We start from the raw sequence: 24,084 nt of genomic DNA on the forward strand, positions 1-24,084 counted from the left end.
ATAGGTTCCATGCTAATCTCTTCCAGAAGTACCCTCAAAGACACACAAAAAATAATGTTTTACCAGCTACTTGGGCATCCCTTAACCAGTTATGTTAACACATAAAATTAACCGACACACTTGCTAAGTTGCATTGCATACTCAAAAGTCCTGCTGAACAAAAATGCCCAGTAACATATTCCAACAAAGATAGGGCATCCTCCAGCACAGGTTCTTCGCTGCCTAGAACTGCCAGGCGAGAGAGCAAGAAGAGGTGTGTGCCTACAGGGCTGCATATGCCCAAATTAGTCATGTTTTTAAAATTTGCATAGAAGTATCATACCAATGCCACAGCCTGTATTCCTCTCGTTTATTCATTCACTCACTCAATCAATCAATTAAAATTGACTACGTACCTACTGAGTGGAAGGCACTATTGTAGATACTGAATAAAATAAAAAGATGAAACAATGCAGCCTTAGGATCAAAAGCATGCACGTGAACATAAATTTTAAAAGGATAAAAGAAACATTAATAAAATATTAGGAGTAGCTCCTCCTAATAGGTGCCCCCGCCCGAATTCCTTCTGAGAGGCCCTTTTATTTACAAAATTTCTTGCTTTGCTTTCTTGACTTGGATATAATTATAAGTCTCATCTTCTAAGTCCGATCTCCTTCTCTTTCTCATCATTATTGATACTGGGAATTGGGAACATGGGCTAACCTTGCCCTTCCTTATTGCCTCTTCTTCTAATTTTGCAGCACACTTAGAGCATGGTTTTCATACCTTTATACCCAATAGAGGCTCTCTCCCACTGTCTTACGCCCTAGACCAGTGATCTGCAAACTTTTCTGCCAAGAGCCGGATGACAAATATTTTGTGCTTTATGGATAATACCCTCTCTGTTGCAGCCACTTCACACTTTGGTTATAGGCAGAAGCAAACATAGACAATGTGTACATAAAGGAGCACAGCTGTATTTTTTAAAACCTTTAAGGTCACAAAAATTCAAGTATTGTTTAATATTTAGCATGTCACAAAAATTATCTTGTTGATTTTTTTTCAACTATTTAAAAATTCAAAAAACCTTCTCATGTCACAGGCCATATAAAAGTAGGCATCAGACTGGATTTGGCCCATTGTTTGCTGACCCTTCTAGAGCATATAGGGAGAAGAGTGGCCCCAGGGATGCAGGCAAGGTGGGGAGAGAGAGGGAGAAAGAAAGGGCAGTGGATAAGAAGTTACATTTTTAAACCCACTGGGAAGTTCAATCTAATGATGCCCCTGATCAGGGCTTATGGGATTTCATACAGAGTGGCATGGCAGAACAGGCAAATTTTCTGTGAGACCTGGTAACTTATCTCATAAAATTTTGTGCATCAAAGTTCAGTTTGTGCTAGCTGTTATTTACCAAAACTGATTTAACTTGTTCATGGTCATGTAGGGTGACTTCCCAATCTTTCTTATAGTTGCGGCCATGTAACTATTGTCACAATACTCAAGTGAGATGAATCACTCTAAGAGTGTAGTTCTCCTCCATGCTCTCTTCCCCCTTCCATCAGCTGAATGTCATTAATGGTGGAGTTCCAATAAATGGTGGAGCCACAGAATTGAAGGAGGTTTCATCTCTTAAGGACTGCCTATGGAGGAGCTACTCATCAACCAGGAACATCTATCCTAGACCATCATAAAAGGAGTAAATACATATCTCTTGCATTTGAACAATTATGTATACAGTCATCCCTCCTTATCCTCTGATCTGTATTCATAGATTTAACCAACAGCAGATCAAAAGTATCCCCCCCACCCAAATGTGCCTGTGTAGATCATGTAAAGTCTCTTATGTCATTACTCTTAACAACCTAGTATTACAACTATTTACATAATACTGACATTGTAGTTGTTATCAAAATTATCTAGAGATGAATTAAAGGTTATGGGAGGATTGTGTAGTTTATACTATAATATGTTAACTAAGGAATTTGAACATCCATGGATTTTGGTAATCACAAAAGTCCTTGAATCAAATCCTCTAAGGATACCAAGAAATGACTGTGTGTGTGTGTGTGTGTTTAGAGTGTTTGTCATAGCATCTAACACAATCCTAGTTGGCATAGTTGTTGAAGGATGAGGTCACATTTTATTAATATTTGTGATTCTGGCATTGACTCAGTACTTGGCACATAATTGTAAAGGACTAACAGACTAAAAGAAAGCATCATTGCCATTTGATATTCTCCCATCTTCTACTAAGTTCTTTTTATTTTCTTTCCTAAGTGATTACCAAAATAAGTGAAATAAGTTATCCTCAGGTGTAAATTAGTGAGAATAGTTTATCATATGACTCTCATTCACTGAACGTAAAATATGTCTTCATATTTTTAAAGGAATATGTAGGGCTTACCATGAAAAAGAATCACAGAATTTTTTACATCAATAAAAGCTTAAGTGAGCTCTATTTTTGAGATACATAATATAGACAACTGAATCTCACCTAAACAGATCAGCAGAAGCAGCCACATGAAGAAGGAAGGATCTAGAATATTTTCCAAAGCATCCAAACTAAAAAAAAAAAAAAAAAAAAAAAAAAACTAACATCAAGTTACACTGTCATGAAGTCTTCATGGTTCTGAAATTTCTCTTCTCATCCTAATACGTCCATGCTTCATTTTCAGAGACATGATGAATTTTAGATTTTGAAAGGACTTGGATGTCAACAGGTCCAATTTTTTACTTTTAGAGAAAAGTGTATTGCCACTATCACAAATATAATCTTAAACATAGTCAAAGAATTATATCCCCTGTCTTCCCTTCACCAGGCTAAGTAATCCCAATTCCTATAGGAATTTTTTGCAAATATGTTTTAATCCATTAATCTTTTTCATTTTTCCCTCAGTTGTTCACTCTTTCTCAAGTTACAAGGTTCAAAAAGGGACATGAGATTCTAAATAAAGACATACCCACCAAGGCCAGCCAGACCTATGTATAGACATAGCTGAAAGCTGCCAGCCTGGTTTGATTGGAGATGCAGAATAGCTCCCAGTTCTCCCCTTCTGCAGCCCTGTTCACCCAGCCAAAAATAGCTGCCCTATCTTTCCTGCCAACGCCGTTTCCCATCACTGGAGGAACTTGGGAAAGGGAGCCGAGGAAAGGCAACTATTATTTCTTAAGAAAGTGCACTTGAACCTTTGCTCGATACATTATTTAATTTAAATTCCACAAGTGTCCTAAGAAACTACCAGTGCATATAAGAGCGCAATTGGTATTTATTAAAAGATAAAAACAAAAGATCCCTAGTCAGACAGACCTAGGTTTAAATTCTAGTTCCAACATTTACTGACTGTGAGACCTTAGTTAATTTGTTTTTCCTCCCTAAGGCTCAGGTTCCTGATCTCTGTAATTTATTTTACCTACAGTGTAGAATATTGTGGTGAACAAATGGGTAACCTAGGAGCCTAACCCAGTGCCTGCCTCCTGCCAAAAAAAGTGCTCGGAATAAGTGAGCTACTATTATCATCATCCCCCTTTTACCCATAAGCAAATTGAGAGTCACAGAGGTCAAAGGATTTGCCACTGACCTCAGAATTAGGAAGAGGTAGAGAACATCTGACCATCGCCCTATCTCCAAAGCTTGTGTCCTTTCCAATGCTGTTTCCAGAAGACTTCTCTCTGCTTCATTTGAGTTGCTTGGAAAGGCATCAGAGAGCCATCACCACAATATGAGAATCCAACTTTGGAGTTAAATATGCAGCCGTGAGGTGGTGTACAAAGGAACTTAGGGAAATCTTCAGAATTGGAAAGAATGAGTCAGAGAGCAAGTTTACAAGAAAAAGTGGCCTGAAAGGAAGGCAGCAGCATAGGACCCCCAGAGAGTTACAAAGCCCAGTGCTGCTGGTCATGGACATCAGAAGCCTTTGAAAACTGCGCTTCAAAAGCAGTTTGGGGCAATGTTGAAAGAGGATGTCACCTAAGTTGCCGCAGCTCCTACTCTGACTTGGCCCTGCTTTGAAAAGCATGTTATCTTTTCAAACTGATACAGGACAAAAAGATCCAGGAAAGCTAGGTACCTTAGTTCAGGGAAAAGCTGAGGAAGGGAAGCCGGAGGGGGAGCTGCTCTGTTTAGTTCCTCAGTGTTCGCTGTCACTCTGGAGTCTGAGTCTGGAGGTGATATTCTTCATGCTGCGTAGTACACATTGTACAGTCATGCAAAACATAGGGGTGAGTTCCTGACTCCACAGCTGGGCACCCAGGATTTGAATCCTGCTTCCTTCACGTCTAGCTGTGTGATTCTGTATAAGTTGCTCCATTCTCTGTGCTCCAGTTTCTTCATCCATAGAACCAAGATCAAGAATCATAGATCAAGACCCAAAAGGAGCATTATGGCTTCAGGACCAGTCTCCTCCCTTGTGGTGCTGCTCTGTTATGTGGAAAGGTGTGATTTAAAAAGAAACACAGTGACCTGTCAAATGGTGATTTCCAGATAAATCTAAAATTTTCTTATACTACTTTATTTTTTTTATATTTTTAATTTTTTATTGTGGGTTGTTCAAAACATTACAAATTTCTTGACATATCATATTCCACACTTTGATTCAAGTGGGTTATGAACTCCCACCTTCACCCCATACACAGATTGCAGAATCACATCAGTTACACATCCATTGATTTACATATTGCCATACTAGTGTCTGTTGTGCTCCGCTGCCTTTCCCATCCTCCCCCCTCCCCCCTCCCCACCTCTCCCCTCCCCTCCCCTCCTCTCTCTCTACCCCCTCCACTGTATAACCCTGAGGGTCTCCTTCCATTACCATGCAATTTCCCTTCTCTCTCCCTTTCCCTCCCACCTCTCATCCCTGTTAAATGTTAATCTTCTTCTCCTGCTCTTCGTCCCTACTCTGATCTTAGTTCCTCTCCTTATATCAAAGAAGACATTTGGCATTTGTGTTTTTAGGGATTGGCTAGCTTCACTTAGCATAATCTGCTCTAATGCCATCCATTTCCCTGTAAATTCTATGATTTTGTCATTTTTTAATGCAGAGTAATACTCCATTGTGTATAAATGCCACATTTTTTTTATCCATTCGTCTATTGAAGGGCATCTAGGTTGGTTCCACAGTCTTGCTATTGTGAACTGTGCTGCTATGAACATCGATGTAGCAGTGTCCCTGTAGCATGCTCTTTTTAGGTCTTTAGGGAATAGACCAAGAAGGGGAATAGCTGGGTCAAATGGTGGCTCCATTCCCAGCTTTCCAAGAAATCTCCATACTGCTTTCCAAATTGGCTGCACCAATTTGCAGTCCCACCAGCAATGAACAAGTGTACCCTTTTCCCCACATCCTCGCCAGCACTTGTTGTTGTTTGACTTCATAATGGCTGCCAATCTTACTGGAGTGAGATGGTATCTTAGGGTGGTTTTTGATATACTACTTTAAAGGCAAGATTATGACATTGGACTTTGTCTTCACCCAATAGTTGAATGGCCATCTGCATGTGACCAATGTTGTCATTAGTAACAAAAAAGGCAAAACATCAAATTAATTCCTCATTATACAGAAGGGAACAGATTAAATAAGTGGGTAGGACAAATGTATAGCACCCTAATTTACTTTCCTAAGATGTACTGGGCAAATTATTTGTCAAATTGCAACAGCCCAAAGCAGATACTCATACTGAATTAACAAAGGCATTACCATGATTTTTTATCCTTTCCACCTTATCCTATCCTTGGAGTGGTAGATGGACCTTGTCTAAGACAATAAAGGGTCCCCTCGGATAAATCAATATCCCATCTTTGGTGATTGCATAGCTGAGGAAATGGATAAGAGATGACTAAAAGGAACCAGCAGATCTCTGCATAAAAGACGGTGGTGACTTGCTTATTTGTGGAAGAATCTGCCTTTCAAATTATAAAACATTTACAAAAGTGTTTCTCTTGCTTCTTATTGCTAACTGAATTAGCATTTGCACTGTGTGTGTGTGTGTGTGCACGCGTGCATGCTTGCGTGCGCACACAACCATGTTTGCAAACCTGCAGCTATGGATACTGATTGGACTTGAACAACTAAGCATGTTGCAACTCAAACTGGTGGAGGTACCTTGAAAAAATATATACTTGGAAAGGCTACAATCACCAAGCCCTCTGGGAGGATTTGTAGTACCAGTAGTCACATGGAATTGTTCTGCGCAACATCTGGAGTATTGCTCTGGACATATTGAATCAGAATTCAGGAGATATCAATCTTAAACATCTGAAACTGCCATTTTCATAGGTCAAAATGTACTAACATCAGCTCTTTTCCATGGTTCAGTTGCATGTACCCATTAGGATAATGGAGATGAATCCTGGGCTGAGGGCAATCTCAATGAAAAGGAAAGAAAGTTTCCTAAGTGAGGGATTCTACTAACAGAAAAAAAAAGGTAGTTCTGACACAGAGAAACATGGATTTGTGATTATAAGGTTGGGATAAATGTAGCTGGAAAATACCCAGGAGAAACCCGGCATGAAAGGTTTCCTAATTGGAGAGGATTCTCTTGAAACATAGGAAATCTCAAACTGGGTATAATTTTGAATGTCTCCTCATATATTGAAATTTATTTCCTTCCCACCCATCACCAGCCTTTTTCTACCTCAGAATGTGTATCCTTTGGGTCAGTGTGGAAGGATGTGATTAGAAGTAACTCAACTTGAATATGAGATCACTGACTCTCCCAAACAGTCTAGACTTACAATCCCTAATGGAGTGAAGAAATAAACTTGTGAGTCAAAGCATATCTCTACTGACCAAAATAAGTGGTCAAATATTGTATTTGTTTAATTTTCTCTGAAATGTAAGTATCCCTACCGGATCAGATCATTCGTTGAAGATGCTATTTTTTCCTTCCTCCTTAGCACAGGGCTTTGTTAGAAAGGGAAAAGAGATGACCCTCAGGACTGTCAAATGGTGATTGCATAGCTGAGAAAATGGATATAAAGGCAGGACTCAAGGTAGGGGAAATGTTTTCATGAGGAGCTGCCTTCTCACTATTTAAAACTCAGATCAAATTTGTTCATTCTATGTCCCAGCACAGTAAGGAGAATGCATTCAGCCAAAATTCATCCATTTAGATGGAGTTCACAGTGATCATTCTGCCTCCCCACACTGAGGTGGCTCAGCTTTGAAGAGCCCCTAAAAAAGCCAATGTTCATTGGTGCTGCTTTTATCTGAAACACAAAAAGTTAACTCAACCCATGGATCCACATATATATAAAATCTCAGCCCACCTCCAGAGGACTCTCAATAAGCAGTACTTTCTCAGGTGGAAGCAGGACAGAACCAGGGTGGCAGGTCCTGGGGGAAAGTGATTGCCCTTGGGAAATGGTGGTGGGAAAGGGAGAGCTAGAGTCTTCCCCTTGGGAGGAAAGTAGGCACTTCCAGAGGCCACAGCAGCCTCTAAAATTACAGATCACCTTTGTGATCATCTCAAACCCTGAAAATAAGGCTAACCAAGTTGGGCTAACCTAAGGGCCACAGTTCTAGAACTTCAGCCAGTGTCAACATGAGGCTAGTGACTGTGATGGCCACAGGCATGAGCAGAAATGAAGACATCCTCTGTCTAAAAAGTACCCAATACCACAGGCCTAATGCCCAAATCCCCAAATCTGTCTGGTTTTTACTGAGCCTTGAAATAATGGATTTAACAGATCATAAATCATCTTCCCCAAACTGGGAAATTCCTAGATGAACCTAGGAGAAGGCTACACTCTATAACCTTCAGAAATATATGATCCCACAAAAAGCTATTTGCCTTATTATTATTATTATTATTAGTCCATTGCATTTCATGGTATTTATATGTGCACTCCAGGCCTTCCTATTCATTCATTCAAGTCAAAATCCTTAAAACAAAAACAATATCTTGAATATCATTTCATCACTGTGCCTGTGGTAAAGTCTGACACATACTGGAAGCCCATGTATTTTTATTGAAGAGATGAATGAATGGATGTTCAACTCCATAGCAGTGATGAAAAGATGTCCTGTTTTGACATTGAATACTGTATATTACTTTCTTTTACCTTCAAAAATATGGAGAGCTCCTTCTTCAATTAAGAGAGATGATATGTGTTTATTGCATTATAGCCTAATGTTCATATTTGGTACCAAGAATATTGAAGTGAGAGAAAATACAAAAGAAAAAGAAAGACAAACACTCCCTGCCAAGACCCATCATCCATGAATTAAAAATACTTACTACATGGTAGCTGTTCATCTGTGTGCTCTTATACGGCTTTCTACTTGAAGAAGAGTGTAATAAATGATCTGAGGTCAAGCAAGGTCCCCAGAAAATCTAAAACAGCTCTTAGTAACACAAGCCTCAATAGGATCTTGAGGCGCTTTATGAGAGAGAAACAGTAGATTCTCTCCTACCTTCTTATTTTTTTAGGGAGTCTGAATACAGTGAACTTTAACTAGAAAAAAAACGTAAAAAGGTGGCAGAATAAGGCATAAGGGATGCTATGGGTATAAACCCAAAGAAGATTATACAATAGGAAGAATGTGGTGCTTTCAGGTCAGAGAAGGTAAAATAGGTTCAGGGTAAAATGTAGCAAAAAAGAATTTTTTAAACAAAAAAATCCTGTGCAGTGAATAAGCAGTTCAGAGATTCAGATTTTATAGTTAAGAAAGTTCAAGAATGCTAGCCAAGTAAAGATAAGGGACTGCCAAGAAAAGTAATATCCAATAAGAGTAAGGAGGAAAAAAAACAGGTACATTGTTTCAATTTGCCTCTCCACACTGAGAGTTTTGTAGAACTTTAGAAAGCACATTGGAGATTTATTTTTCGTTTTCAGAATTCTGTAATTTTGGAAAGCCACAATCACTGTCAGCAGCACCTGAGGTATTACATTAGAAAAAGTCCATAGTAGAAATTTTAAAGGAAAGTTTAAAATGTCTGCTAAGCTTCACTATGTATATAGAAAGAAAAGACCACTTCAGCTCTAAGTCTGAAATACTATTTATCAAACGATAATGACATCAGCCATGGATATGACAGATTATTTGAACCAAATACATTAAGTGACTTGCTCACATTTTTGTTTGTTGACCTTCTGAGTATTTCAAGGAAGGAATATCATATGAATAATTCCCTATTGCTCTAATTCTCCCCCCTAAATATTTAATAGATTCAACCATATAGTCCATGGTCCTGCCCTCCCAAGCACGTAATTATCTATTTCTATGAGAACAAGAATTAGTAGCTTTTGATTGCTTTATTGTTCATATCAACAATGTTAACAAAACACGTTCCAAATGGTGACCCTAAACTAAACACAAATTTCAACACAGCCACACTAATCAAACCTGACTACATGAATTGTGCAAAATATAAAACTAAAACATGCCTTTGTATTAAATAAACTGAAGCTCAAACTATCATCAATAGTATGAACAGAGTAATCCAAAAGATAATCAAGGTTTAAAACTTGATTATAGTTTAAAACTTGGAAGAATCAAGAGAAATTTCAACATGTCTATCATAAACATTAACAATGTGTAGGCAAATGGGATCAGACCAAATTTGGGTGTAATACTCTTTGTCATTAGCAAAACTAACTTAGGCTAGATCCCTTGGGTTAGAGGTAGTGACTCCTAGTAAAAAAACAACAGCACAGAAAATAATAATAGAAAGGTAGACACATAAGAATAAAACAAGAAAAATCTCTGAGATTATGATTTAGAAGACTGACATTCTTTCCATAACAAAATATGTTACAAGCTTGACTAACTATTTTGTTGTATTTTTTAGCATCTTTTTATTAGAACATCAAAAATAAAGATTTACATTTATTAACTCATGTTATTCTCATAAGAGAAATATTTGTAGGATATTGCCATTCTTCTTTTATAATTAAAAAAAACGTACATATGAAGATTGCTCTGAAGATCTAATTTTAGACAATCTGGGTACAGAATACAATTAGTATTGATACCATCATTATGTAAACATATTGGATTTACTTTTTTCATTGGTAGCATCAGGCAATTGGCCTGCAAATATTTTTCTTCAAAATATTCTTTGTTCTAAGAACAAATCTAGGTAGTACTTGAAGCTAGAATTATTATAGATACCAGGCATTCTTTCTCGGTTTCTGTGATTTCTGTTAGTATCTCTGAACAAACATCAGTAATGTCTATATCTTGAGAAGGCTGAATTTGAATTGAAAATTACTAGCTTTATTATAATCGCTTACAGACTTTTAAATTAAGCTGTAAATATTTTCAATAATGAATTTCACTCTGGTTTGAAACGTTTAGCTATATAAGCATTGCCTTTCTCTGCTTGCCCCTGCTATGGCTAATTCAATATAGTTATAGAATAGGATTTCATGCTTCTCCCAAATAAGCAAGAATTAAAGACACAATCCATGGGCAAAAGCTCATTATTGCCAGCTTGTTGGAATTTAAACATTAATTTAAATTGATAACCCTAATCAGCTTAACTGCCTCATTCATTCTAAAACTACTCTTATACTTCAGTAGCTTTCCTTCAAAGTTCTAGAAGTCTGAGCCTGATGACCCAGGTTCTTTCTGAGATTGTCAACAATGGCAAAGACAAGTCCAATGAGTTATCATCATTATATCTGTGCTTCCATGGTTCCAAGAGAAAAGTTTTGCTTCAATAAAACTTTATCAGTATGATATATTTGATATAGGTTAATACAGATGCAGAAAATGATGCGGTCTTTGTAGAAAACAGTATGGAAGCTCTTCAAAAATTCATACACTATATGATTCAACAATTCTGTTTCTGTGTATATATGCAGAAGATGGAAAGCAAGGATTTGGAAAAAGATTCATATACAAATGTTTATAGAACATTTCCTAAGATAGCCCGAAGGCAGAAACCATCTGAATGTCCACAGACAGAAACAAAAGCTGGTATATCCATGCAATGGAACATTTTTCAGTCTTTAAAGAAATGAAATTCTGATACCTGCTACATAGTAGATGCACCTTGGAAAAAGTACGCTAAGTGAAAAGAGTCAGTCTCAAAAAGATAAATATTGTATGATCCCATTTATATGAGGTACCTAGAAATATCAAATTCATAGAGTCAAAACGTAGAATGATGGTTTCCAGGGGTTGGCAGGAGGGGGCAGTCGGAAGTTATAGGTTAATGGGATATAGGGTTTCAGTTTGAAAGATGAAAAAGTTCCAGGTGGTGACGGTTGCACAATACTGTGGATACATGTAGTAACATAGAACTGTGTAGCTAAAAATGGTTAAAATTCGAAATATTATGTTATCACAATAAAAAAATATTCAAAGTAATAGCAGTTTTATTGTTATTCATTTTTATTCTTCTCATCTGGGAAAATTGAGTAGATTCTGTTTTTCAATATTGTCCCATGCCAGCAATTGCCGGGAAATAAATTTGATGTTCCAACAATTCCCCTGTGGTTTTAAAAAGAAATGAAGGAAATGAAACAACTGGTTTAGAAGCAGTCATAGCACCCTCAACAAAAGCTCTCAATAACTGTTACACATTTAAGATGCACTAAACACGGGCACCATAACCTAGCCACCATAACCTAGGCACCCTTGATAATGGGCCGGACATGTTCATTTTATAGTTCTTGCCAATTCCATGAGTTCATGGATTCAGAAGTCTTGTTTGCTTCATAAAGAAAGAGGCCCTCAGATCAGCATTAGCATCAAATAAAATGGATTGGCAATGAAATAATGTGGAAGTTAAAATTTGAAATTCTACAGCAAAATAGCCCTGGATGAAATTCAAGGAATTTTCCAGCTAAATCAGAAAGGAAAAAAGTTCTACCATACTATTAATAATAAAAACAATGTTGAGATAAATTATCCAGATTGCCTTTCATACTGATTAAATTGCCTTATTGAGTATGAAACTTGGCCCAGTTCATCCATAGCTGAAGACTAATAAAATCACAGAATGCCTAAAGAGAAGGAACCAGAAAGATCATCTTACTCCATCACACCATTTTAGAGATAAGAAAGCTGAGAGTTGAAGCCTTTAAATGACTTGCTTAAAGATGTAAAACAGAGTCCAATCAGAACCCAAGTCATTGAATCATCGAGGTGGTTCATTCCAAATTATACGAAATTAGTTAATAATTGTTCCAAAGGAAGAAAGATTAAATTGGGAGAGTAAGAGTCAGATTGAAAAACAAAAGGAGGACTGTAGTTGCAACATTTAGTTATTTGAAAATATTATGTTAAATATATTTAATGCAAAATATTACAAAGTATCATAAAAATTTTAAATGTATCATAATACCACAAAGAATATTATGATGAGTATATTCTATAAATACTAATATATAAACCCAGATATTTTAGGAATTATGTTTCTATGTTCATTGATAACTTATGTTCTTTTAAAAAATCAATTAGAAAGGAAGACATAATGAAATCATTAATGTTTGGGATTCTGATTTTTATATTTTAGTAATATTTCTATTGTAAATACATAATCAAAAAATCATCTGCTTCAAGAAAAACCCCACATCTTTAGAATAACTGTAAATTCATGAACAAACCCAAGACACCTTTTTATCATTCATTCTAATTAAATTTCCAAATTTCCCTAACACAGACAGACTAAGGAGAAAGGAGAGTGTGATTGTGTGAGATTTTTAACCTCTCAACAATGTATTTTCAGATATTTGGAATGCCTATTACTTGTTGGTGTAAATTCATTTGAAAAGGAAAATCCGAATATCTCAGGAATGAATGTTATTCTCCAGTATTGTTTAAAAAAAAAAACAGAAATAAAAAGTTCAAGTTGTCCAGGAGCTATCAAAGACAGCAGAGCACACCAGCTGCTGGCCCCTGATTTAAGTATTAATCCCGTTTGTCTGTATATCCTCACTTGATGGAAATATTCAATATTGTTCCTAAAAAAGTCTTCAGCATTAGTCATCACCCTGAGGAGAGAACATTCACAATTTCACAGCTGATTGTTAATTGCCAAGAACTCAAACCTAGACCTTCTGCCTCACAAGTCAAACACAGCCGTTTCCCAATACATCTCACTCTTTAGTTTAAAAACAAAGTGTGTGTGTGTGTGTATATGTATGTATATATATATATATGTATGTATATATATGTATATACATATATATGTGTATATATCTGAAAGTCTTATAAATTGGGCAATATTGTTTACACTACAGGCAATTTTTTTAAATTTTGAATTTCATAGGAAATGTGACAAGATCAGATATGAAATTTGTTTTTTCTTGGTAAAATACATTTCCATGTCATAGAAAAGGCTAACATAAAAATCTAATTTGATGGATGATATCTGGCTCCTTTCATCATGCTGAGTCTTTTGTCTTTAAATACAATGTCTCTAAAACATCTGCTTTTAACTAGAATTCAACTAAGGACTAGCCAGAGCATTTGATGGGATATATTTATTTCTAGCACTAATGCTTTCTTAGAGGTTTCCATCTCTTCTCTTCTCCCTCCTTCTATTCTTCATCACCCTCAATACCTTCCTCCCACAGTTCTAAGATTTTCCCTCTAGATACAACTCCCTCCCTTTCTACTTCCTTTCCTTCCCGTTCTATTGTTACAAACAATCTTGGAATCGATCTTTTAATCTTCCAAGGACCTTCACAACAATCAAGTCTCCCTCTTCCGTGGGTTGCTGCCAAACCACTACCAAATCTCACAGGCTGCTCATCCAGGATCCTCCTCAGTGCCACTGTTGTGCCTTCACAGTTCCTTATGTAGACATGAGTCACTGCTTCTATGCAAACTGCCTTCAGCCTGAGCAAGCAACAACTGGACCAAAACACAAACCCCAACGTGCATCTGTTTGTACAGCTAAGACATCAGCTGTGGCAGGAAATGCAGTGAGTCAGAAATGAATCTAGGTTATTGACTTACAGTAAGGTTTCAAGAAGCATGTTTCTGAGTACCCAAAGAGGTAGTCCTGACAACTCTGTAAATAGATATATTCTTCACTGTCCAGTTGAAGAAACTGTAACTCAAAGATCCTTGGAGTGGCTAATTTGGGCCAGTCTCTTTAAATGGAGATAGCCCACTATGAAAATTTTTAATAACTGCATAGCATTTCAGTTTGTGGGTAAGGTCTCCACCAGCAGTCACTCAAGACTACCTCCTGCCATCCATGTAGATGCCCTGCTCCTCCTCCCCTCGCCTCTGCTGATTTTTTGACTCCCCGCCCCTTGGGCTTTGTTCTCCCCCTTAAGATAGTCACCACAGGCTCCCTTGTCTGTTAACCTTTACTGGCTAAGCCATTCTAGACACCCTTTCATAGGAAAGCAATAGCATTATTCATGCCCTGACTTTAAAAGATGTATTATCTAAGACATCATAAAACTCACCTCCCTCTTAGTTAATAAGTATGGGAACTGGAATTAAAACCTGCTGGGGCCAATAGACACACACAATCTCACACCACAGCTCCATGTTCTTTCAGCCACTCCATGCAATGGTTATTAACAGCAGTTCCTTTTTATATTACTATGGAAATTATTTTGCTTTTTTTTAAGAAATTGAAAACTGCAACAATTACTATATTAAAAGTGATAATAATAAGTTGCTAGCATTTGATGTGCTTAGAATCAAGCTCTAAGCTATGTACTTTACAAATATCTAATTTAATCTTTATAAAAAACACGAAGTAGATGTTTTCTTAACTTAAATACATAAACCTCACTATTAAAGAGATAGGAGTCTGACAACAACTTTTTGAAGATCTTCACTGGATCTCAAAGGACCACATGAAGAATCTTCAAAAAGTGATTTACATACTTGCAAAAATTTGTATAATTTAGATTATAGACATGAGGAAAAAGGTAAATAGTATAAAAGAAATCCATTCAGCTTGTGGACAATCTTTCTGAACAATTATGTATAATATTTTACTTTTACCCCTACAAAAAATTAAATTTATGTACCATAAATGTGCAAGAAAATGGACCAAAAGAAAAGTTTTTATTCTGTATTTGCAAGATGAGTTTGAATTATTTCTATTCTACCTAAAGTCTTGGCTAAGGACTACAAGTTTTTAAAAGCAATATAGGAGTTAAAATTTAGATCTGGGTTGGCCTCCAGCACCTCATGTGTTAAACAACGCATGAAAGTTTAAAGGTGAAATGATTGGATTCTGAGAGCTTTAACTTAGTCAATGTATTAATTCACTGAAATGGATTAACTGGGTGGTGGCTGTAGGCAAGTAGGGCATGATTGGTTGGGGTGGATCACTGGTATATGCCTGTGGGTTTATATTCTGTCCTGATTAGCAGAGCTCTCTCTCTCTCTCTCACTCTGATTACCATATCCTGAGATCCTTACCTCTACCACGCCCTTCCACCTTCTGCCTCATCTCTGGCACAGGGCAATGGAGTTGGGTATCTATGAACTGAGACCTCTGAAACTATGAGCACCAAATAAACTTTTTTCCTGTAGAATAGTTCTTGTCAGGTCTTTTGGTCACAGCAATGTAAATGCTGGCTAAAATAAATAAATAAATAAGAGTTTTATTAAAACTAAATATTTGAATGTACAGTAAAAACACCCATATTTATATATCCACAACTAACACTGCTTTCAGTATAGATTATATTAAACTGAAGGTTCACTTGGACATGTTTCCATATAAGCTAAGTGAAATGTGTTATTGTGGATAAGGGGGCTGGGAAGATATTTCCATGTTGATAAAAGTAATTGTTGACTGAGCCCAACATAGTTACCAGGCAAGGGAGAGAGTGCTATAATAATTTTAAATTTATCAATGAATTTTTAATTACTACAAATATAATTTGATATGAAGATATACACATAACATCCCTCCAATCTAAAAGCACAAGCTTTAAGTAGTAGGTCAAACCACATTGACCTACTAAAATTGCCATTTTAGGTAAGTGCTCTACCTTTAAGCTACACCCCATCCCATAAAATTGCCATTTTAAAGATGAAAATTTTATTGAATGTCTTATGCATATTAACTAATTAGTTAAAAATAAATACAGCGAGGAGAAGGAAAAACTTCTTCCTTATAGTGAAATGCCACTCAATAACGATGTGGAGTATGATGGAGTCGTTTACCATTTACCATCTATCAATCACCAGTGGGTGGGGAAAATGATGAGGAGCAGGCATTTGTATGGTTTCAAAACACCTCTCCATAAATTCCTTGTTAATTATAAAGGGTAAAATGGTAGCTTTAGGGACAGAGAAAGTTGGAAGATACTACCTTAATCAGTGATGAAAATTATACCCCAAAACACTGGAACAACCTGACAGAGTCTCCTGACAGGAGGATCTGAGCAGGACAAAGAATCACTCCTCACTTCTGTGGTATGACACAGAGCCTGAACCTAACTATGAGATTTGAAAAAAAAAAAAAAAAATCAGAGAAACTCAGGTTTAGAGTCAGTCTACAAAACAAATGGTCTGAAGTCTCAAAAAATGACAAGGTTAAGAGAAACAAAGAAAGGCTGAGTAACCATTCCAAATTAGAGTAGACTACAGAGACATAAATATACAGTATGACCCTGGGTCAGCTCCTGAGCCAGGAAAAAAAAATAATGTTACAATGGATGTGATTGAGACTATTGAGAATATATAAATTTGGATGATGAATTAAATAATAGCATTCTATCAATGTTAAATTTCCTGATTTTATAATGGTACTATGGTTGTGTAAGAGAATATTCTTGTCTTATGAAATACAAACTATTTTATTCAAAAATAATAGAGGGAAGTATCTCCAAGTTGATCTCAAATAGTTCATAAACTGACAAATATATGCTAATATGTAAAGAAAATGAAAATGTAAATGGGTCACAATGTAAATAACTGATGATTATTTTACCAAATAAGTTACTTAAATGTTTTTAAAAATTTAACTACCCAGATGGTTCAGTTTAATAGCTACATGCTTATTAACATTTTTGATCAAGTAAAAATAAAAAGTTAAGGAACTAGAAACAACTTACTAAAGCAAAACAATTAAAAGTATCAAGATGAAGTGTGTGAATCTAGATGAAATTCAAATCAATCTATAGTCATGCTGAAGACACTGTCGACAGGTGACATTCTCATTGTAGATATTACATTTTTGGAATCATGTCCTTTCAATAGCTTTTTGGCCCAAGACACAACACAGGAAATTATCTGAGCTGGTCAAGTGGGACATCCTCAAATAAATGGTCACATCATCACTGATATTGCATCTCACTTTTTACTTGAGTTCATAGAATGGAAAAGTAATTCTTCTCTTGGAATATGTTTCATAAGAAAAACAGAACTCTTCTAATTCTTTTCCAAGTGATCAGAGGGAAATAGTAAATTCTATGTCCAAACTTTGAAGGGAGTATTTTTACAACTTGAAATCTTACTGTCCAAGTATACCCTGTGAATTATTTACAAAGAACTAAATAATGTCTGAAAACAAAAATCCAAATCTATTCTGACAATACTCCTGTTATAACCAAGCAACACCACATGGCACTGAAGATCCAGAACGGAGATAGTACAACACGATAAATTATATCCTAATATAATTACTTATTTTGAGAATAGATTTAATACTACCTACATCCATTTTTAAATAGTCAGAGGGGGAGGATTTTATTCTTTTGCATTCTTTTTTCCATAAAGTTCAAGACACAGAAAAACAGCTGATCAATAATGGAGATGTTGAACATTTCTCAAAGTTTGTTCACCTGTGGAAAAGTCCTAAATTGAACCTCAATGTTAAGACTGCATGAAAATGGTGAAGTTCTTCTTCCTTCTCCTCCACCCAGTAAGAATGCATGGAGGACTGAACCTTTCTATTATGAAAAGCACCATAGGTTTGTGCTGGGAAGTTCACATTTTCTTGGTCTCTCTCGGCTCATGATCTCAGTTACCTGGTAAGGCTAGTATTACAATTTCTAGAGTTCAATGGTTTTTTTTTTTCCTCTATAAAGCGAGTAGACACATACAAATAGTTCTCCTATTTCCTCATCCCTGGTCCCATTAGCACTTGCCACTGAACAAACTGCCCACACCACAGTCTGGCCTCAACCCTCCTTTAAGTATCACCTTCCTCCCTCCCTCCTGTCAGCCTCACTTTCTACTTACTGCACTCTTATCATTGTTGCCTGAACACGACTTTTATTTTCCCATCTCTGTCTTTCAGTTATTTCCTTGCTCTTAGAATATCCACTGATCTCTTATCTGTAGGTGAAAAGTATAGATAAATACATACCTAAAGATCTTGTTAGCTTACCTCTTCTTGCCAGTCAGAAATATTTTTCCTTTCTCTGTTCTCCTAAAACACTTTGTTGTATCCCAATGCATTTTTTTTTCTTTCAAGCTGGTGTAATGCTTTTGTTTTATATTTTTTACAATGTATCATTCCCTACAGAGAAAAACACAGCATGGCTGTGTTTGAGGATTAGGTATCTCCGTGCAATTTTAAAATAGTATGCTGATCATATTAAGTGTTTATGTAATGAATGAACTGATGAACTAAAGTAGGAAAATATGAAAAGACTTTGGACAAAGAATAGAAAGCATAGTATCAGAAATCTGATCACTGCGGGTGAGGTTTTAATTCAGAGTATAAAAACGGCTGAGATAATTGTGCAATTTTGAATTTTAAAGGGAAGGCAAGCAAGTCTTGGCATAATATCATTTTATTCTAAATTTTAACTATTTCCAGAAATAATATTGGCCCATGAGACATCGACCTCTTCAAAGTTTTGTATTGGCTCCACTTGCTATTTATGTTCCTTATTTCAATACCCCTACACCAAGGGGCTCTGTCATATGCAAGATGAAAATATGGAACCCTTTGTTTCAAACTACTGAAGGCTGCAGGATGGTGACTGCAAAGCTTTAAACCAAGTGTGAGACCCTGAATGACTACACATGTCACATGAAGCCTGCACTGTCTGTATAAAATATCTATAGTTTCTCATTTTTCCATTGAGCTAAAAACCCAAGATCTCACACAAAATAAATAATGATTTCCTAATAAACTCTCACATAAAATGGAACAAAAAGAAGGGCTCCAATTTTAAAATTCTTCTCAGACCTATTATTTAAATTTCTTTCTTGTCTTATGCATAGAATTTTCTCTGGATTATATTTCCTTTCAGATCTATTTTTAAATTATTTTTTCCAGGTTCCCAGTCTTCCAACAAACTGCTTGCAAACTCTTTTCCAAAAGGGGAGTTAGGGAATGCTTTATTACATTCCAGTTTCTGTTGATGAATGCTTTATTTTTTTGGTTATAGACTCTTCATCTAAGTTTTAGCTAAATCTAAAAAAAAAAAAAAAAGCATCCTCAGACAGTCTCAGACTCCATCACAAGAAAATTTCCTCTGCAAAAATGTCAAATGCACAGAATTCATTCTGGCCTTGCAAGGCCCATTATTTTTAAAAGCATTTCATCTCCAAGTTCAGTCTGCAACATGAGACTTCAGTGGGGTGCAGACTGAGGAGGGAAGTGGTGGGGAGGGAGGAAGAGGAAGACTCAGGCCAATCGGAGAGCCCGCCAGAGGTACACTGGGTTATAATTAATGGCATGAGGTTACAAGTTGCAACTGACACCAGTTACAGTAAAAGGTCAGCCTCCTGCTGCAATTTGCATTTACTGATTTGGAAGAAGTCTCCATGGTCTTTCCTCCCCCCATTCCCTCTGGATTGGCTGTCTACCTGATCCCTGCTACATTCCTTTCTTTATTCAAGCCAAGATTCTTTCTCATCCTTTACACAAACATGCACCCACACCCTCACCCACATACTCACTCACACACTTCCACAGATGTGCACGGACTCAAAGACAGAGGGCACTCCCATGGCTAGTACAGCAGGTGATCTGTGGCTCTTGGGTGCCTCTGCCAAAACCAACTATGCTGTTCTGCCAAGTTCCCTCCCTCTTTCTGTGACATTTGGAAGGGCAAATGGATAGCACATTCACTGCTGAGCATAGAGCCATTTTGGTGTCAAGATCATTTTATCTGAAGTACTCAAAACACTTCCCTTCCTTTTCCAAGCTTGACTCTGAGATTGGGCAATGAATGAATGAAGTGCCTTGGGGACTCTCTACCTCTGGTGGAAATGAGAAAGAAGAAAGGACAGTGAAATGGAGGAGAAGGTAGGAAAATGGTCAGCTGGGCAAATCCTGGGGTTCTATGCCTCCCAAGCTGGCACAGACGTTCTCTGGGGATCTGGGGATCTGGTAGACAGGAGATCTTGCTCATCTCACCAAGCTGCCCCACCATGCTCAACTCCTCTGAAAGCAATGCCACAACACCTGAGGGAAACGAGTGTGCAGGCCTCAGCTTCTCACTGAGTCCCTTAGACACCCCTCTGTTGGCTGGAGTGGATACCTCTGTGCTGTTCTTCATTCCCACCTTCTCTGCTCTACGGGGTACACTACCACTGATACCTCCCTGTAGCACTTATTCGAATCTCCACCTTCCATTCCAGTGACTGCCCAAAGTCAACCATTTATATGTACCATACTTCAGGACTTGACACTTCCAGTTACCATTGGTCTCATTATTTACTTAATATGTTTCTTTTAATGCTTGTTTCCCCTATTTTAAATATAAATTGAGTACCCCTAATCTGAAATCTAAAATGCTCCAAAATATGAGACATTTTTAGAGCCAAGATGATACCACAAGTGGTAAATTTCATACCATAAAGCTTTTGTATACAAAATTATTTAAAATACTGTATAAAATAATTTGGGGGCTATGTGTATAATGTGCATAGGAGACATAAGTGAAATTCATGTTCAGACCTGGGACACATCCAAAGATATCTCATTATGTATATGAAAATATTCCAAAATCCAAAACTATCTGAAATCTAAAACTCCTCAATTACCAAGCATTACTCAAAGTGTACATGCATTTTTAATGGAAACAACAAACATCATTTGTAAATAATAGAAACATTTAAAGTAAATGCTGAGTTAGAATAATTTTAAAAAGCATTCATGCAGCGACCTCTACAACCATCTTTCTAACATCTGTGATTGTCTTCTGCTGTTATCTAGGACTACTTGAGAGGAACACTTAATCTAATCAATTTATTTGTGATAAGGCCTATCCATAAATTGTGTCTTTATCTAGCATCCCCATCAGATAAAAAGATGCATATTCCTGACTGTCTTCCTGGTTGATTTAGAGAAGACAGAGTCAAAATTTTTATAATTAAGCCATTGGATTACTTTGACTAAAAACTCTTCCTTTCCTTTTCTAATCTTGACTCTGAGACTGGGAAATGAATGAATGAGGACATTTCAGATGCTGAGCAGGGCCAGTAAAAAATACATTCTGGATCTCATCAATTTCTTCCTAATCTACTTATAAGGATTCTTACCATGCAACCTGCCCATAAATTTGGATTTTTCCTTTATTCTGCAAGTACTTACTGAGTTCACAGGAAAATTCAGAACTGGTACCTGAGATCTCAGTAGAGATTCAGATGTTTAAGAACTCAAAGCTTAGCAGAAGGCAAATTAGACTTAGAAAATTCTAAGGCTCTTTAGTTGGGTCAACTTTGATGACTTTCATAAATAGAAAAAAAAAAAAAGGAAAACCATTTCAAAGTTCAATTTATCTTCAATCTTGAGATTTGAATGTCAAATTTCTACCTAGCTCTAGGCTTGCTTGTTCAATGGTACTCAGCACAGTGATACCAAGAACAGCTTGTCTCCACTGGGAGCATCCAGGCCCTGCCTGTCAGGGGCAGGGATAGCTGGCTGATGAATTGCTGGTGGCTGGAAAAGGTGGCTGCACACATGGATGGGATACACAAGGTGGCTCGTAAAACTTATGAGCCATGTTCTGTGGTGTGACCTGAGTGAGGGATGGTTCAGCTTCAGTGGAGGGGTAATTAAAAGCAATTAAGTGTTGCTGGAGACATGGCAGAATTCTTCTCAGACACCAGGGGTATGTAGACTTGGTCTGGGAGAGGGCCAGGAGCCCAAGGCCCTCACATTATTTACTTAAGGTAAAAAAAAAAAAAAAAAAGCACAACGGGTTGTTGAGCCATAAGAAACCCCATTTACTTCCCAGTTGGTATCATCAAGAAGACATAATCTAATGAAATCTGAAAAAGGGTTTTGGCCTCCCTGTACTTCTCAAGGTGCTGGATTATCTGACTGTCACACCCAGAGGCTCCTCCACTGTGTTCCCAGAGGAACCCTACATAGAAGAAAAGAAAGTCATTCACACCTATGAATGCATTCCTTTCTATGATTTCTTGGCCATCATCTCAAAGAGAAAGGCCAAAAGGAATGGGATATGGGGCAAGAAAAAACAGGAAACAGGATTTAAGAATAAGTCTATGTAGAAATATAAGAGGCATGGGAATTTTAGGGTACAGGAGAATCCTGCAAAGGCAAGAGGTGGGTACTGCTGTAGGATCAGGGACAAGGGAAACCAGGGAAACTGGGAATAGTGGTACAGAGAAGACAAAGCAAAATCTTGGTAGGTAGCAGCCTTTCTAACAGCCATCCTTAATTACCATTCCATTGCTTCTTATACTGGGTAAGTTTAAGTCCCCCTTGTAACTATAAGCATAGTCTTTTTTCCTTTGGGGAACATTACAATTTCTCTAGAATGAGATAAGGAACAGAAAGGCCTTTAAATATGGTTAAATATGCCCAACTCTTTAAAGAAACTAAAAAATAAGGGATTCTGGATACCTGGGCTCTTTACTGTTCACATCCCCAAGGGAAAACGAGTGCAAAGATTTTACACACAGGATGTTAGTTATTCTCCATTATCACCTACTTAGTGTTGAAGGGATGGAAAAAATAAAACAGGAAGTTTGTACATTATACCATTAAGATATATTGCTTGCTGTTTTCCTTCTCACTCAGGAATGCAAAGGTAAGAATTTCTTCAGCCCAACTCCAGACACCGCAAAGAACCTCCAAAGCTCTTTCCAACCTGTCAACAGGGAAGAAAGGAGCCTTTGTGTAATACACTATAAATGAATTTCCTCCTAAGATAAATAGAAACAGTCTTAAAAAGAAAAGATATACACAATAGCAGTTATATTTTGATCTAGAGGAGTACCTAAAAGGTCATATGTAAGGCTAAGGAAAGCCTGTGAGAGTGGGTGGGTTTGTGCCTACAGTCTGAAGGAAAAATCTAGAAAGTAAAGCCCCCACTTTTGAATTTCTCTTTTTATCTGGAAGGAAAAGCACATACAATTCAATCCGGATTCCATCACACACCAAACCCTCCTGACTTCCCTTACTAAGTATTCCTCCAATTCATCCGCTTCTCTTTATCTTTTACTGCCAACATCCGACATAAAGCTATACGATGGATTTTTTTCAGATTGTGCTGAAAATGCTTCCTAACTGGTGTCTCCACATTTGCTCTTATTTCACTTCCAACTCCTACTCCACATGCATGCTATAGTGCTACATCAAAAAATCCAACCTGCTCATGTCATTCCATTGATTAAACCTTTTTCAGACACCTCAAAGGTCTTAGAATAAAGGCCCCAAACTCTTTCTCAAGCACTGCATCACCAGGGCCTCATCCACTTCATCAGTTGCATCTCGCCCTTCTTCCTCCACTTGCTAAGCCCCAGCCCCCTGACTTGAATCTCTCTGCAATCCCCCCTAAACTCACTAAAATTCACCTAAACTCATTTCTTCAAGGGCACCTTCTTGACCTCCCAACCCTGGCAAGGTCTTCCTTAAAACACCTTATACTTCTCCCAATTTACAATAATTAAATGTGCAAATATTTATTGAACATTCAATTTCCCCTATAAAATTTTTAAAAAATGCTATTGGGGTTGGGAGCTTAGAAAAGTGTCAGATACTGAGTAATAGTCACTATCAGTGAGTCCTCACTACATGCAAAGCATTGATTAAGAATTTACATGCATTAACCAATTTAACTCTCATATCAGGCTTTTTTGGGTTAGGTGTTTTGGATATCTTCATTTTATATTTGAAAAACATCTAGACACAGTGAGGGTAATAAATTTGCCAAAGAACATGCACCACTGGATGGTGGAGCTTGAATTCCAACCCAGACACAATGAAGATTTTTAACTCTTCTTCATTATGATTCCA

Source organism: Marmota monax, unplaced genomic scaffold, assembly GCF_021218885.2.
Source record: "Marmota monax isolate L192 unplaced genomic scaffold, Marmota_monax_Labrador192_F-V1.1 WCK01_AAM20220418_F8-fsc00033, whole genome shotgun sequence".
In the NCBI taxonomy this organism is placed as follows: Eukaryota; Metazoa; Chordata; class Mammalia; order Rodentia; family Sciuridae; genus Marmota; species Marmota monax.